This window comes from Peromyscus maniculatus, chromosome 18 (genome assembly GCF_049852395.1).
Source record: "Peromyscus maniculatus bairdii isolate BWxNUB_F1_BW_parent chromosome 18, HU_Pman_BW_mat_3.1, whole genome shotgun sequence".
Taxonomy (NCBI): domain Eukaryota; kingdom Metazoa; phylum Chordata; class Mammalia; order Rodentia; family Cricetidae; genus Peromyscus; species Peromyscus maniculatus.
In genome coordinates, this window is record NC_134869.1 from 51,999,494 (window position 1) to 52,018,477 (window position 18,984).

Sequence of the window (18,984 nt, forward strand, 5' to 3'; positions counted from 1 at the left end):
ATGGCACTGAGGAAGAAATGCTGCATGCACAGCATTAGTATATGTTCTATTGGGCTTTCCATGGCTGTGATCAAAACACTCAGACCAAAAGCAACATAAAAGAGGAAGGGAACTATTTGGTTTATACATCCAGGTCACAGTCCATCACTGACGGAAGGCAGGACAGGAAATCAAGCAGGAACTGAAATAAAAACAATGGAGAAAGCTGCTTATTGGCTCACTCTCTGTTACATTTTCTTATACGGTCCAGGATCACCTGCCTAGGAATGGTAGCGCCCGTGGTAGGCTGAGCCTTCCTATATCAATTGGTAATGAAGATAATTCTTTACAGAGAAGCCCACAGACCAATGTCATCTGGGAAATCCTTCCGTGGGACTTTCTCCTCAGGTGATTCTAGGTTGCATCAAGTTGCTAGCCGAAGCTGAGTAGGACAATTAAGCTTTCTTTTCAGAATGATATAAATTTCCCTCTTAGCTACCTTGAACCTGCCTTCAAGGATGAGACTGTTGCCACGATCTTCCTCTTGGATGCTCCAAATCATGAAGGCCCCAGTGAATCAGATATATTTTCCAGTTTTACTCAGATGGACTTTTTTTTTTTTTTTAACCCCAATGGACTAAGCTTTTCGAAAGCTTAGTGATTTGGTTTCATAAAAGGAAACTTGGCTGAGCATGGTTATCACAACAGATAAGCAGTTGTAGGGAGTTAGTTACGGCATAGCCTCGGCCCCATAAAAATTTCACAAGGTTGAAATCAGGGCAAAGCTCAGCATGCAAGATGAGCTGGAAGAGCGCTCTTGGAGCAGTGGTTATTAATACCTGCTGAATAACCTGACCTTTGTCGCTGTAAACAAGAGCAGATAATTAAGGGCTCATCCTAAGAGCAAAGCAGGGATCAAAATTGAGGCGTTTGTCAAAAGGGATGGAAAAGTGATTTTACTAAAATGAAACACGGAGTCTGACTCTCAGTATCTGACAGCTCTGGCCCTTGTCAAGGAAGATTGGTTACATTCGGTAATGATCATAATTAGCATTCTTTTCCATCAGGGCACTTATCCCCTTGTTTTCTGGAGGCAGTGGCATGGAGCAGTGTGGATTAGAGGAATAGCTTTTGTTGTTGTTGCTGTTGTTGTTTGAGACAGGATTTCTCTGTGTCGTTTTGGTGCCTGTCCTGGATCTCCCTCTGTAGCCCAGGCTGGCCTCAAACTCACAGAGATCCACCTGGCTCTGTCTCCCAGCCCTGGGATTAAGGGTGTGTGCCACTGCTGCCTGGCTGAGGGATAGCTTTTAGGAATAGCTATTTCTATTTTAGGAATAGTTTTTTCTCTCCCTTTTCTTGCCTGGGTTGACTCTCCTCAGTGTCTCCATTGTACATCTTAAAATGAAACTCCAGAGTCAGAGCCACTGGGAAAGGTAGTCCCAGACAAATAAAGTGATGCCTACCAGACTGGAACCACTCTCCACCAGAGTTCCACAGACAGGTGTGAAATCAAAGAGCCCTCAAAGGGAGCATTAGGCCAGGTCTGTTTACAGTTACAGTCTCACTGCGGGCTCTGCACACACACACACACACACACACACACACACACACACACACACACACACACACACACACTCCCTTCTGCTCCTAAAGGAAAGATATATATAGTGAGGACATTTTTAGGATTACTAATATGCAAAGGAATTCTTTGAACTGAATTTGAACACACCCAGGCCTACATAGATGCAAACATGTAGCTCGAGAAGAAAATGATCTGATGTCACTACTGAAATGAATACAAGGATCAATCACGACTTAGTCAAATGTCACTGTTCTTCTGGGTTATGCCATTATCTCTTCATCTCCCTTTCCAGATTAGATCAGCAGTCCCCAACCTGTGGGGCTCGACCCCTTTGGGGGTTCCATATCAGCTATTTACATTATGATTCATAACAGTAGCAAATTTGTGGTTATGAAGCAGCAATGAAATAATTTTATGGTTGGGGGGGTCACCACAACATGAGGAACTGTGTTAAAGGGTCATACGTTAGGAAGGTTGAGAACTACTGGGTTAGATGAAAATTGGGACAGAATCAAGAAAATAGCTAGTTTTCATTAAAGTCCACTGGTCATCAGAGGTCATCTCCACTAATGCCTTTACATAACTAAAGAACTGGGCCTGCACACCTTGAGCCATGATGCAGCCCTTTTGAAGAGCCTGGATCAAAGATCCTCAATGGTTGCAACTTGTCAGCAGTATATTCTATGTCACATGGGTGAGACCAAGGTGCTGTTAGGAGGAGGTCTCTCTCCAAGATCAAGATTTAAGCACTAAACAGCATTCCACACATTAGCCACGGCATCAGGGCTCTGAAGATATGCCTCAAAGTTATAGCCAATGAAGGAATTGACAGGCAAACCAATGACTATCAAAGTAAAGGCAAAACCAAGTACCTTTTCCAGGTAACGGAGGGAAGGGACAACAAAGGCAGAGTCTGTGGAAAGCAAGCAGATTGTAAGTCATGAGATCAATTGGGCTAATGCTGGGCAGCGGGTGGGCACCTGGTGGGCATATTTCGTAAAGATGGCGACCCAACTGTCCGTGCAAGGGCCAACAGGATGACACCGGAGAGCTGAATGACATAAGAGAGTGGGTGTCTGTTTTCTGGATACTGGGAAACCATGGAAAAGCAAGATGGCTTACAGCCAAACCATGTGTAAGAAAGAACCCGAGGATTTGCAACCATTTGGTTGAATCAGAAAGTGTAAGCCTGAATGGTGGTAGGCATTGGCAACTCTGGGCAGATTTTCCTGGCTTCCTACCAGGCTGGCAGGAATTAGGAAGAGGCAGTTGGGATCAAACAGAGAATGAGGGTACAGAGACCTGGCTTCTAATAGCGTGCTAGATACTTGGATGCTATTTGACTTTGAATAGTTCCTCGATGGTTTTTATACTCAGTTTTCCCATCTGCAATATGGAGATCTAGCATCTACCTCCTGCATTTTTAGGGCAATTAGAGGGGCTAGCTACATTCAGGTCTCCTGGTTTGTACTCTGTGAATTGCATCTGTTTTTACGTTTACTGAAATGACTAGAATTAATGGCAATCTCACATGCAAGTTAAAAAAAAAAACATGGTTGCAGCGATTCTCTCTGTGTGTGCACATGGTGTAGGTGTGTGGGGTATATGTGCATGCTGCATGCTGTATGGGCATGTGTGTGTGTCATTGCAGGGGCTGATGTGAGCATGTGAGGAGGCAGAGGAAGACATTGGGTATTCCACTTCTTCACTTTCTGCCTATTGCACTGATGGAGTGTCTCCCATTGAACCTGAAACTCTCTGTTCTTTCTGGCTGGCCAGGAAGTCCCAGTGACCCTCCTTACCTTCCAGATCTGAATGGCCATGCTCATATTTTTATAGGGGGGCCGGAACTCCAAAACCAGGTCCTCATGCCTCCATAACAAACATTCTTACTCACTGAGCCATCACCCTAGCCCCACTTCTGATATTTTTAAACTCTGATTTCCCTTCCGATTGATAACTGAATATATTTAGTTGGCAGTGAGCAACTAAGCCCCATTTATTGATGAGTGTAAACAGCTCCTAGGTATAGAGATGATGGCTGTCTGGAGAGACAGATGCTATGTTGCCCAGATGAAAGCAGCAACTGGGACCTCAATGTTTCTGCTGAATCCCTTGGCTGGTATATTAATCAGTAGTGAGGGTTCTTTAGGGAACTACAGCTCTCTCTCTCTCTCTCTCTCTCTCTCTCTCTCTCTCTCTCTCTCTCTCTCTCTCTCCACACACACACACACACACACACACACACACACACACACACACAAACAGAAAGACCATAAACGTGTATAACCCATAAGAACTGGATTAAAAAAAATTATTGGTCTTTTTCAGTCCCTAATGTGTATGTGTGTGTATGTGTGTGTGAAAATTGCTTATAAGCTGTGGTCCAGCTAACCCAACAATGGCTGTCTAACAAAGGAAGGCCCAAGAATCCAGGAGTTATTCAGTCCATGAAGCTGGATGTCTCAGCTGGTCTTCAGTATACTCCAGAATCCTGAAGAAGTGGGCTCTAATGCCAGTGAAGAAGCAGACTTGCCAGCTGCTGTGAGAGCAAGCAGTCTAAGAGAACATACTTCCTTTTCCTATGTCCTTTATATAGATTGCCAGCAGGAGGTGTGGTCCAGGTGGATCTTCCTACCTCAAAAGATCCTAATTAAAAACGGGTCTTCCCACTTAAAATGACTTAATTAAGAAAAACAAACAAACAACAACAACAAACAAAAACCCAGTCACTTGGGTTTTAGTTAATTCCAGATGTAGTCAAGTTGACAACCAAGAATAGCCAGCATCCTTGGTTCCATCTACAGGGATACAGTAAGGGTTAATTTCACCTCAGTCCTTAAAACACCATGGGTGATAAAAGCAGTGAGTAAGTTCTCTACAGGAGCTTGGCCCCTCTCCTCTCACCTCTAGAGAGAGTACACAGGAAGTTAGAAGACAGCTGAGTGTGGTTTTTTTTTTTGGTTTTTCGAGACAGGGTTTCTCTGCATAGCTTTGTGCCTTTCCTGGGACTCACTTGGTAGCCCAGGCTGGCCTTGAACTCACAGAGATCCGCCTGGCTCTGCCTCCCGAGTGCTGGGATTAAAGGCGTGCGCCACCACCGCCCGGCTCTGAGTGTGGTTTTTAAGTTCAGCATCCACATCACACTACCTGGCAACCCTGATACAAGTTGCTTAGCCTCCGTGAGAGCAGGTCTCCTTTCAAAGACCGATGAGACTACTATACAGGGTTGGTGTGGGGACTACATGAGCTCATATGCAGGGGGAAATGGATTTAAATCAGCATTTCATGTATGGCAACACTTACATTCTTCTTCATTCCTTCTTCCTTCCCTCCTTCCCTCCCCCTCCTTCCTCTCTCCTTCAGAAAGACCATAAACCTGTGTAGCCCATAAGAACCGGATTGAAAAAAAAAAAATTATTGGTCCTTTTCAGCCCCTCTCCAGTTCCAGGGGTCAGTTGGCTTCTCTAAGCTGGTTGGTCGGGAGCTACCAGGATCTGCCTGCCTCTTTACCTCTCATAGCACCGGAAGGACAAGTGTGTGCCACCACATCCGGCTTGTCCCCTAGGGATGTAATTGGTGCTTATAAAGCAAGCACTTTACCAATGGAGACATCTCCCCAGCTCCGAGGGCTATGTTTCAATTAAGGATATTCTTGTTTTTCTTCCGTCAGTGGCTCTTGTGCACTTCGTATTCTGAGAGATAGACCGGCCATATTCCTTTTCCAATTACCACCAAGAAGGAAGAAACTGGGCAGCTATGTATTCTGGGGCCTCTGAGAAGTAGTTATCCCAGGTCAGGTGCTGTACAAACCCAACAGCAGTAATGTTGCTTCCTGTGGTTGTCCAAATACCACCTAGCTCTCCAAGCCTGCTGACGGATCAGCTATAAGAGAGCAGTGAGCAGAGATGAATGCCTTAATTGGCTATTAATATATGGTCACTACTATTCTTAGAAATTCCTGATGTTTGTCTAACTACCTTAAAAATAGAGTCCAGATCCTGTGGCTGGTTTCTGTCACACATAAAAGCAGGACAGTTGATAGGTAATGGACTGGACCACATTGCCATTTCTGGAAAGCCCCGTTGCATTTGTTGTAGCTTTAAAAAGTCATGCTCAGAAAGCTGTCTGGTAATTCAGTTTATCTTGAATATTAATAATTCACCCATCCAGAAATGGCCTTGACTAGAATTCAGTGTACGGACCAAACTCCTCTTTCATTGAGTGGCTTGAACAATTAGTGGTGGGGTTCGTAGTGAATCAGTTGAGCTGGCTTGGAGAATGATTCTGATAATGGACTGAACAAGTTTGGGAGGGGGTTTAGACGTTAAAGGGTTTGAAACACGGCAGTTTGAAGTTTTTAACGTGGATATGAAATTTAGTCCCTGATAAGTTCTGACGAAATCTCAAACAGAAAGTCCACTGACCATATACTTTCAAAGGATATGGTTGTTTTGTTTTTTTGTTTTTTTTTTTTTTTGGTTTTTCGAGACAGGGTTTCTTTTGTGTAGCTTTGCTCCTTTCCTGGATCTCACTCTGTAGCCCAAGCTGGCCTCGAACTCACAGAGATCTGCCTGCCTCTGCCTCCCGAGTGCTGGGATTAAAGGCGTGCACCACCACCGCCCGGCTAAAGGATATGTTTTCTGATATATGAAGGCGACTTGATCCTCCTCAGTTTCAACATGAAAGGGTAAAATAATCACCATGCATCAGATCAAATGGTGACAAACTCTAGACAACTCAAGAACCTAGTCCCACTCTCCCCTAAGTCCCCCAGCCTGAACTGAGTGCCCTGTGTCACACCTCTTCAGTGCCCTTGAAAAAGGTCTTAAGCCATGGAAACAAATGTCCCTCTGCAGAATTCCACTAACGGTAGCTACATGGTGGCTTTTCCATCCTGATGTGGATGACATCCCCTAGGGATGCCACAGAGGCAGCCAATCCCAAAGACCACAAGAGACTTGATAATTAAAAACAAACACCTTGGTTCTCATCCAGACACCAAAGCCCAAATTCATCTGGGTCTGAAATAGCAGCTGAGCGTCCTGCTCAATTTGGCCCCAACTCAGCCCAGACGGAGACTCCTGTTTCCACTAGGAGATGCCAGAAACAAAACCTTCATCCATCTGAAGGCACTGGGGATAAATTTAGCACTGGGGGAAGATGAAAAGGCAATAGACTATGTGATTTCAGAGCTGTGGATTTCCGTGTAAGAGTGGGAAATGGCGTGGGTCAGGATCTGCCTTACCCTGGGTCACACAGGGTACCAAATACTAAGAAACAACCGATGCCTCACCCCAAGCCTTCTCATGTCAGCTACAGTTGAGAACATGCACCAGAAAGCCTGGGATGGGCAGCTCACATCATGCAATTTCTCCACCCCCTCCGACCCCTGAATGGTGTACCTTCGAGTAACTGACTAGGGAACTAAAATAACCATAGGTGGCTGTTTATTATTCATATACATAATATACATATTATTCATATAGGCACAACACCACACTCAACATGTGAGATGCTACTGTCTCTAGATGCAAACAGATGAACAAGAGGTCCAAGAAAATAAGCAAACACATCAAGCCATGCGTGAGTCACTAAAATACGTGTCCCTAACCATATACTGTCCTTTGCTCCTGGAGAGGACCTTAGAGTGTTGTTCAGTATTTATCTACTTTAATCCAAGATGCATTGCTGACATAAACTGGAAGCAGTTGGCTTCATGATCAGGAGATAAAGGCATCCAGATGGACCTGGGTTTCTAGAGATGGGAATTGTAAAGTAGAGAAAGGCCATGCTGATAATTTGGAGCCTGGTCCAGTCAATCTCTGGTGTCCAAGACACCCTCTTCAAACAGCAGACTCTAAAACCACAAATCTCCCTTATCTAATGGTTTAACGCTCCCATACAGACAGTACACATCCTCCTACAGACTTCAAACCACCCCAAGATCACTCGCGGTAATGAAGACAATGCAAATGCTATATAAGTCATTATTGTTTATGGAATAATGAGAAGAAAAGAGAGAACCTTCACACTCAGCATTTTCTCCCCGGGATATTTTCACTCTGCAATTGGATAAATCTGCAGCTATAAAGCCAGAGATATATACCCAGTGAGCTGACTGTACACACGTGTCATTAGGTACATTCGTAGGGAAGTTCCTGGCTGCTATGCAAGCTTGTGTTTTTTTTTTTAAATCTCATCTACAATTCAGTAAATGGAAACTTAAAGGCGGTGATTAAGCCAATTGCTTATTTCTTTCTTTCATTTATTTATTCATTTACAGCATGGAGATAACAACAACATTGATGCTAGTTTTCTCTCATAGGATAGTTCCATGAATTAAAGGAGGTAAGACATTCTAAGAAATATGATGAGTAGCTGGAATAACCTGTGACTGTAACAATAGTGAGTAAGGTTCCCAAAGAGGTACAGCTTCAGAACCCTGAGCTGGCATTTGGACTAGGAATGTCTTCTACAGTTTGCACATGGGTTTGAGGACAGGGCTGTACTAAGGTGACTTCAACGGTTCGTGTCTTCAAGAGGAAAAAGGACTCCATACGCTTTCCCCATTCCAAATCTTTTCCATTCCGATATTCCCCATAAAGGATGACCTTTACCCAAGGGTCTCGGGAAGGCAGGACTTACAATCGAGGGTTTGGAAGGTGAGTTGGGGGAGGCATCTCTAAAAAACAAGAGTACGTTTTCATGTTTTTGAAAGAGAAGACAGATGCATGGGAAAAACTGAAGATAGGCAAAGAGTAGATGACGTTTGTGAACCAAGGGGAAGGAGCTGGCAAGGAGTGTGACACGCAGGGACACAAAATAAGCGAAAGCCCAGGTCTGAAGGAAGGAGGGGCGCAGCATAAGAAAGAGAAGAAAGAGGAGAAAAGGGTTACTAACCTCTCCCCCTGCATGCTGAGCATGAGGTGGGGGAGTCCAAGGTCATGCCCATCTGAGAAGGGCTTTGAAGGAAGTCTGTGTCTGCAAACCTTCTTGTGAAGAAGAACAGAGACAGAGTCAGACACACTAGCCCATTGTTGGAGTCTGAAATGACGACGAGGCGGCGGTGGCAGATGGGATGTTGAATGGGTGTACGGAAGGATGAGAGCTGAGATAGAAAGACTGAGCTTTCAGAGTCTACAATCTGTGCTGCTGGCACCAATCACACGCCTCAAAGACACGGTCCTGGGCACCGTAACCTGCATGGTGAAATCCCAGCGCACACTTGCCCCAATCTAGCGTTCTGAAAGATCAAATGGTTGTCAGGCCCTGTTGAGTTGTGTCTGCGGTTTTATACTCCATCACGGGCGGGTGCTTCCTCACCATGCGACAGATAGGAATTGGAGAGACAGGAAGGGCTAGGATGACACTGTCCCCTTCAGTGACACACCCTCAGTGACCCAACTTCCTTTCACTGGGCTTGACCTCTTAAAGGTTCCACTGTGCCCCAAAGCACCACAAGCTTGACCAAGTTTTGAATTTATCAGCATTTGGGAGGTGTTAAAGATCCAAACTGTAACAATGGCATATTCAAAACTGTCTCTGCTGGGGTTGGTCAACTGTATACAATTCACGCCCCTGTTGGATTTAACTATAACAGAGCTGATCTACTTACTTACATATTAATGGCTGGAAAAGCAAAATACTTAATCCAATTGGAAATTTAGTGGACTTTACAGGGAGAGAAAAAAGAAAAAGAATTTCAACTGATTCCAATTAAATCCCGCAACCACGAGGACAGATTCGAAACCAGTTGCATTAGCAGCTCCCAGAACTGACTCAACGTATTGCTAAAAGTATTTTCTACCTAGCCCAATGCACTGGGCAGAAGAGTCAGATGAGTGGATTGGTCACATAATGTGACAACATAAAAATTCCCGTTTTCAAATGTGTCGTTTGTCTTCATTGATATCTCTTCCAGCTGGTGAAATTCTAGGAGCTTTCGATGAAACAAAAGCTCAACTTGCCTAAAGCCATAGAAGTCATTTGTTCAAAAGTATCATGGACTTGGAATAAGAAGAAGACACACAGTTGTGTGGCTGCTTGATCACCAGGGCTGGGGACATCTCTCAGTAGACATGAGGGCTGGAAGCTGCCCCCAGAGAACGGAGAAAACATGTGGGAGTCACAGGATTGAAGACAATGGAGAAGCTCTGTAAGGCACCATGAAATGAAGGCTGGAACCCCTTCATCGAGGTGCTCACACACAGGATGGATTTTTAAAGTCGTGATTAGGTAGACGGAGATAGCAAGGAGAGCAGAAGGTGTACATGCAGTTTGTTTCTCCTCCACATGTTTACTTGGTTCATTACCCCCGGCTCACTAGCCTGAGGTTCCTCTCCTGAGGGAGTCTGCTAAGAGCATCTCCACTGTACTGCAGTCACACAGCTCCCAAGATTCACCTCTGCTCCGAATGCAAGGGCTCTGAAAGGCCGTTCCCTGTCACTGTGCAGTAGCGTGTGTGTGTGTGTGTGTGTGTGTGTGTGTGTGTGTGTGTGTGTGTGTGTGTGTCTTTCTCTGAGGGTCTTTTTCTCTTGATTCTCGATTCTCATTTCTACCGCATTGCTTCACAAAGCTCTGGGTCTCCAGTCTTCCCTGAGTGTCCAGGCTCTGTAAACGTGGAGAGCATCTCTGGGGCATTTGCATTTCAGCAGGCTATACCCAGGCAGGGTCCTGTGTCCATCACCCCACCCCAGCTCAACCCCTACTCCCCACCCCACCCCTGCCCCCCAACACCTGCTTCTGAGCCCCTGAAGACTGAAGGGAGAGCTGACTGGATCATATCTGTGGGCTATATACCGAGTGTTTCGTGTCCTGTTGTGTCCCCCATCTCCCCATCTCCCCCCACCCTCTCCACCCCCGCTTCTGATCCCCTGAAGACTGAAGGCGAAGCTGCCTCGATCATATCCCTGCTCCTTTTTAATTTAACAAGCCTACTTGGCTACCAGACCGGAGTGGACAGATTGCATACTATCATCATTTAATCTTAGCGTGAAAATTCAATTATCCTTTTTCCAGGATCAACATGGGAGGGGGGGGTGTGACGACACCCCAAAGACACAAGGTGACCTGTCTCAGTGGTATGACCTAGCCCACAAGCCAGCTAATGACGCCCGTCTGTCAGCTGGGCCCCAAAAGCTGTAGCCCGGAGGGAGAGGAGCCCAACCCTGACAGATGGCAGCAGAGACTTGCCTGACTAAAGGCTAATCCAGCCCAAGCCTCTGTTTCATTCCCAGCACCAAGGTCCCTTCTGAACATAGGCTGTTTACTTAAAAGACACACACACACACACACACACACACACACACACACACACACACACACACACATGCCTGCTTCTGTTCATCAGCTTCACAGCATCAAAATCAACTCAGACAGGCGTTGGACTTTTTTTTTTCTTTTTCTCTTCTTTCTACCAGCTATTCATTTCTGTGTCTTGTTAAAGAAATTCATAATCCGTTTTACCCCATAATTATTTCGTGTAAGTGGGAAATCAAATCGGAAATGGCAGGAGAGAATGAATGCCGGGAAAAGAAATTTAAATCGGAGTGGCTCTTGGCTAACGCTATTTCTCTGTGAGAGTGATTCAGACTTTTGTATCACCCCACTGAAAAAAATGAAGCGGCAACTGAACTGGGTAAGTGGTTGATTTCCAGAAGAGGGGGAATAAAAGGATACAATCCGAGAGCTGGGTTCTTGTTTTGCTTTTCTGTTGGAGAAACCTCCGCTCCCCTTCTAGGGGAAATGAGCAAGTAGCTTCAGGATATGTCCCCAAAGTCAGTGAACTTCACACTACATGTATATGCTACATGCTATATGTAAACATTTAAGACTAGAGGGGGCAAATACCCAGTGGCGCGCGAACAAAGAAGTCCCCGGGAAGAAAAGCAAGATCGGAAAAACGATTCCAACCTCTGCCTCTTAAAACATCAGGGAGTTTCAAAAGTCACTCCAGGAAGCAGCTGTGAATGACAGCGTGCCCCAGACCTCACTCAGGGGCCCCTTCCGGCCAGGTCTCATGCTGTTTGGAAAAGTGACAGGGGTTATATTTTCTCACCCAGCTGTTGCTTTTTGACTGAGTAGGCAAGAAGCTGTGGGGGCTCCTCCAGCGACCTGAGGGTGACTTATTTAGAACTGTGTACTTGGAGGAAGGATGGTGAGCAGGTGTTCCCCAGGAGACACGACTCTGGAAAAAGCAAAGGGGGCGGGGCAAGTTACCAAGTGAAATGCAGCCTCATTAGCCAAGGCGAGGCCACGTGATCCTGCTGGATGCCTGTCTTGGGAGCCTTGTATGGTGGCTTTTTTTTTTTTTTTTTTTTTTTGGCATAGCCTAGGAAAACAGCCGTTCCATGTTTAAAGGCTGCCGAGGGCAAGGGATGATTAGAAGAGAAGAGATGTTGCTTTTGTGTGTATGTGTGTGATTCTTCAGCCTGAGCTTCGGTAGACCGCATCTGCTCGCTAAAGTACAGGGATTAAAGAAGAGAGTCCTGTTGTGTCTGTAAACCTAGCACTCAAAAGCCTGAGGCAGGAGGATCACTGGGAAGTGGGGGTGTTGGAGTCAGCATGGGCTACATAGTAAGTCCCAGGCCAGATTGGGCTATCCCTCAAAAGCAAATATATATAAGTACATACATACATGCGCGCGCGTGCGCATACACACACACACACACACACACACACACACACACACACACACACACACACACACACGGGAGGGGGGCGGCATGGGGAGTGTCCTGGACAGGTAACCCAGAAACTTGGTTTTAGCCTTGACTCCGCCACTACAGAAAGGTCACTTTTTTCCTTTGGATGTCCATTTCCGACAGCGTAAAGCAAGACGCTTGTAATAGAGAATATCTAGGATGTGCCGGGATGAACAAATCTTTTATAAGTCTTTTGTCTGTGGTGTGTGTAGAGACCAAAGGCAGATGTCAAGGGGCTTCCTCCATTGCTGTCCATTCTTATTCTTTGAGACAGGGTCTCTTACTGCCCTCAGAACACGCTGTTTTGACTAAACTGGCTGTCAAGCGGGCCACGGGGATCTACCTATTTCCATCCTCTACCCTCAGCACTGGGGTTACAGATGTACACCCCAATGCTTCAGTTTTATATGAGGACTGGGAATCTGAACTCAGGTCCTCATACTTACAAAGCAGGTCCTTTAGTCGCTAAGCCAACTCCTCAGGGCTAATTCTTTGGTTTATTAATAACAGATACTCCAAAAGATTGCTCATTTTAAATGATCCACCTTCAAGCAATATTAGGTCAGTCAAGAATTAATGGAAAACCCTGAATGAGATGCTGAGGTGGTTCTCTATACCTCTTGTCAACATAGTGTATACCCTTCCCAAAGCAACAGTGTGTAGAAAGCCAAGAAGCAATTCATATCTCAACATCAATAACACAGCAGGGGTCCAGCAAACACTGTCCAGTAGCACTTACCATGGTGATGGAAATGTGCAAAATCAGTACAGTCCAAAGCTGTAGCCATGTTTTAATCACTGAAGTTGCAGCTAATATGACTGTAATTATTTGGATTTGGGGTTGAAATTTAAGCAGTTAGGTATACTCCTGTTAGAAAGTACAGATCTCATTATATTCTACTCCAACAAGGGGTATGACCTGTGGTGAAATGAAAAACAGGCTTTTGCCAGGCAGTGGTGGCACACGCCTTTAATCCCAGCACTGGGGAGGCAGAGCCAGGTGGATCTTTGTGAGTTTGAGGCCAGCCTGGTCTACAGAGTGAGCTCCAGGACAGGTGCAAAGCTACAAAGAGAAACCCTGTCTCGAAACTCCCAAAAAGAAAGGAAGGAAGGAAGGAAGGAAGGAAGGAAGAAAGAAAGAAAGAAAGAAAGAAAGAAAGAAAGAAAGAAAGAAAGAAAGAAAGAAAGAAAGAAAGAAAGAAAAGAAAAGAAAAAAGAAAAACAGGCTTTCTGTCCACTCCCATGTCAATACTTGTGGGCACTTGGGACACTGACAAAACTGTGTGACTCGGATTCTTTCTGCTGGTGAGGTAAAAGAACAGCGTCTACTTCACCCCTTGGCTGAGAAGACCCCGTAAAACCAGCATGCAAACTCCTTAGCTGAGAAGAAAATGGAAGAGAGCACATGGGGTCGAAGATGATTTCTTTTTCCCTCAGTACAACACCCAGTGATTCTGAGAATATGCAGTTAAATGGGAGAGGAGGTTGGGATGTTACGTATGAGAAATTGAAGCTACATAAACCACAGGGCCGAACCACAGGGCCACCAGTGGAAGAGATGACAGCGGAGAGTGACGGGAAAGCCAAGACATGCAGTACAAAGCGGGGACAATGAGAGGCTGGAAGGTGGATCCTGGAGAGCATATTTCAGATTGACACTTCCTCATGATGGGAGGAATATGGACCATGTCAATTGTGAATAGCAATAAACGAGAGAACCATGACATAACAATAAACGGGAGACCTCACAGAGCTGCAATAATACTTGACATGGGTTACTTTGAAGTAAGTAGGTTTATTTTGGCTCTCCGTACTGGAAGGTCAAGTCCAAGACTGATTAGGAAATGGCTATTAGTTTGGCTTCTGGTGAAGGCTGCCTTTCATGACAGGAACATATGTCAGAGTGAATGCTCATATTTCAAACCAAGAAGTAGGGGAAGACTGAGGTCCCCACCCCCACCCCATCCTGCTTTAGAACATACCCAAGAAACTAAGCTCCTTTCACAGGTCCACAGTACTCAACAGCACCACCCTGTGAAAAAGATCTTTACACGTGCATTGGAAGACTACCTGCAAACCATAGCAGTTGCATTAGGGCACTTTTCACTTCCCTAACTGCCTTCTAGAAAGGGATCTGAGCATGAGCCAGGTAGTCCCAAAGAACGGATATCATCCATAGTCATATGGAATGTTCTGTGTAGACAGGAGGAGAAACACTGAACTATTTGGAGGGCTACCCATCAGCCATTGTAAGTTAACTATATATATGCTCTCTCTATATATGAGAACAGTGGTTCTCAACCTTCCTAACGCTGCGACCCTTTTGTACAGTTCCTCATGTTGTACTGACCCACGACCATAAAATTATTTTCATTGTTACTTCATAACTGTAATTTTGCTACTGATATGAATCATAATGTAAATATCTGATATTGCCAATGGTCTTAGGTGATCCCTATGAAAGGGTCGTTCAACCCCCAAAGGGGTTGTGACCCATAGGTTGAGAACCATTGCTCTAGTAGAATTAAAGATTGATTTGATAAATATAAACTCGATAGACATAAATATAAATTGACTTGATAAACATAAACTTGAAACACTGGGGACCCATCAATAAGAGCAAGTATTCCTATGGAGACATCTGGGGTTGGATGGCTTTGGACCTGGTTTGACATGAAGTCTCAACTTATTAGAGAATAAGAAAGGAAGGATGAAAGAGGAAGACAAGACTACCCTGAGACACTCTCACACTCAAATGATAGTGTCCTTTTCTGGTTTTGCTGGAAGTTTGCAAGGATTCACGCTGAGCCTGCCTTGATTCAAAGTCAAACACCCTGCAGTTGGTAGCAATGACTTTGACTACAAATGAACTCTCTTAACCATGTTTTTTGTTATGGACCTAATAGCACCACCCTGGGGTAATGAATATAATAATGTATGTACAGGTTAGCACAGTCACCAAGGCACAGATAACACTAAGAATAGAAGTAACTCTTATTAAATATCATATACCATTGAAATTCAGTGGAAACGCCATCTATGGGTAATATTAGGCATTGCAACTAGAAGCACCACTTTCTATAGACCAATATTTTCTTAATTTTTTTGAAGTATAGAAAAATGTAAGTATTGCTTTGATCTATTAATTTACTAAATTCATTCACATTTCTCTGAATTTTCTAAAATTATGATTTTTCAAAAGGAAAGCATATTGAAGCATGATTTACACACTATAAACTTACCCGTATTAAGTGTACACGCCATTAATTTTAAATAACATTAGTGAACACTGTCAATCATTGGTCCCTGTCCCAAACTCCTGGGAATAGGAGTTGAGAATATGACAGCAAATAAGGCAGATGAATTAGTTCCAGAGAGATTCTAGCCTAGTAAGGAAGGGAAATAACAAAGTATATAGTCTAAAGTCAAGGAAGCAATTTCTAAAAAGTAAAACGAGTAGTAACAAGCTGTTCAATTTTAAGTAGGATATCCAGGAAGATTCTCACCAGCAAGGAGATGCTTGGATGATACTGGTGGTTTGAATGAAAATGGCCCTTATAGGCTCATATATCTGAGTACTTTATTCCCAGTTAGCAGAACCGTTTGGGAAGGATTAGGAGGCATGGCCTTGTTAGAGGAGGTGTGTCACTGGGGGTGGGCTTTGAAATTCCAAAAGTCCATGTCCTTCCCCATTCATTTCTCTGCCTCATGGTTGTCTCTCAAGATGTGAGCTCTCAGCTACCGCTCCAATGCCACACCTGCCTGCTTGCTGCCATGCTCCCCGCCACGATGGGCACGGACTCTAAACCTCTGAAACTGTGAGCCGTAAATCAACTCTATCTTCTGTAAGTCTCCTTGGTCATGGTGTCTCATCACAGAAATAGAAAAATAACTAAGATAGACACGAATAGGATTTGTATCATCCAGGCAGAGATTAGAAAGTGAAAGGATCAGGGTGTCTGAGGAAATCTGAGCAGGCACTGTCATCGAAGAAGAATAAGAAGACATGAGGCAAGGATTCAACAGGACAATGTCCAACTATCTAATATAAGGCTATGAAGCTTGTGTGTGTGTGTGTGTGTGTGTGTGTGTGTGTGTGTGTGTGTGTGTGATTAAAAAAAACCAATGGAGGAGCTTAAGTAGGACAATGAACAATGGGATTTATATTTGAAAATATCAGACAGTTGTGCTTTGTTTTAAATATGAAACTGTCCCACTAAGTCTCATGCATGAGAGGACTGGTTCTCACCTGGTAATATTATTTGGAAGGTTCTAGAAATTCAAGTAGGTAGGACCTAGCTGGAGAAACCGAATCACTGAGTGTGTGGGTCCTTAGAGGTATCTTGTCCCTGGCTCTCACTTGGATCAGTTCTTCTTCCTGTCTGCCATGGCGTGACCTGCCTCCTTCACCACAAGCTCCTACCACCTCCATGTTCTACCCAAGGGCATAGAACGAAGCAATCATGGTTTGAACCCTCTGAAACCATAAGACAGAGGAAATACTACCTCCTTTAAGTGGTTCTTTCTGGAACATTGGTCATCGATATGCAAAAGTAGCTAATCTTAGGAACAGCTGCCAAAGGGTAAAAACCAGTAAGAACAGAACAAGTCACAATGAAGATTCAGACCAGCAATGGGGTTGGTGAGAACTAGCTAGATCATGAGGATACTTTCTAATAACTGGAGATGATGTTTTAAAGAAAAAGAACCAAGGAGGACTCCTGGGATAACTACTGAGTAACCTCCAATTGGTGGATCTATTTGAGAAGATACTGGGAGCGGGGAGGTGCTTCTGTTTATTTAAGAAGTTTATTAAAAGTTCATGTTAAAATTCAAGGGTGTCCCCTTCTGTGTACTATACTGAAAAAGGAATTTAATAGAGGAAATAAAATAAAGCAGTACGGATTCCAAGCAGGGCCATGCATGGAGCACACATGCACCCTTTAGAATCCTTGTAAAAAAAAAAAAAAAAAAGGAGGCTGCAGCTCCAAGTCTATTTGCCAGAAAGTGAGTCAGCTAAGGCAATAGGCAGGAAATGCAAGCCACCAAACATGGCTTGTGCTGTTTCATGCGTATTAAATTGCTGATTAATTGCTGAGTGAAGAAGGTAATGGGAGCTTGAAGGCAAGGATGGGGGGCAGGGCGGCTTGAAACCAAGCACCTCCCTCCTCCGTACCACCACAAGGAAACATTCTGGAAGATTCACAGCATATAGGCCACAGGACTGTTTTCCACTGGATACTGAGAGGCACTCTGGACAGCTGTAAAGTCACCCTCTTACCAGACTCCTAAGGGGGACTGTTGAGCTGGTGTCTTTTCAAAATAACTAGATGTGCTTCAGTGTCTGTTCACGTCTCAACTGAGTGGTTGTGTCTTGGAGGCGCCTGTGTTTCCAAGGGTCTGACCCATGCCTCTGCTGAATGAATGAGGTTAATTCTGCTACAGGGCAACCCAAGTTCTTGACTGTCTTCTCAGTATGAGAAACAAGTCACATCAAACGATGGAGGACACGCTGTCGGAGGCAGGATTACTTTAACGTGCCTCATGGAGGTGTGGGTGGGATTTAGCTCCTGTTACCATACGGAAGCTGGGGAAATAATCCTGTGACTTTAAGTCTAGGAGTTAATGACATATACATCCTATCCTCAAGGATTAAACACTTAGCACTTCCAAAAACAAAAGAGAATTTGTGTCGTATTTTATATACTCCTGGGGCTATAGAAGCTTGTGCTCAATCTAAACATTGCAATAACATACATCCTGATGAAAAAGAATACAGACTGAATGATTACGGCCGAGTAATTGATGACTTTTCTAGGAATATAGTAATTAGCCTTCCTTCCTTCCTACCCCTGAGATGATTAAATATTTAACCAGAAAGCGATTTAAAAAATGTTAGTGGGTTTTAGTTTTCCATAACTTATTTTATTCATTAGACTTCAATATCTTGATCTGTAATTTCCAGAGATTTTTTCAAAGACAGGTTAAGATGCACCCTTCTTACCACTCTGCCAAGAAAATATAATAATGATATACCATATTTATATAGCCCTTAAGCACAAAGTGGTGTTCTACCACACGGATGAGTCCATTCCTCAAAGGAAAACAATTGTAATCAACTTTATAGGCCTGTAACCTTCCGATGACTGCTGTTGGCATATGAGAATGCTACTCTGTTTTTCTTTTAGGGCTGGTCAGCGTAAGGGAGACGGTTGTGAGACTGGTCTTGCTAAGTAGCCCAGCTTCAAATTCACACTCTTCCTGCTTCATCCTCCTGAGAGCTTGGATTCAGAAATATGAATGTGCCATACACATATTTAGCAAGTGATTGACTTTAATGTTTGCTGTGTCTTGATTATAGATTTTGATAAATTAATTCTAATTGTGACTAAAGGTAAGTTGATTGCATTTGATTTTCAAAGCAGATAATCAATCGTATCACCTGAAAATTCCTTTCCAATAATTAAACCTCTTTTTAAAAAAAATTGTTTGGTTTGGTTAGACAGGACTGTCAGGTCAAGACAATATTGAACAATAATATGAGAATTTACATTGATGCTTTTAAACAAAAATGGGGTCTAGGAATGGTTCTCAAAGGACAGTGATCATTGGTTATTAACCATTAACTCGACAGGTTTCTTTATATTTCTAGTCTTTCGGAAGGCTTGGCGCTCTCCCCCCCATGAGTGGGTGTTATGGATGCTCACTGATCCTCAG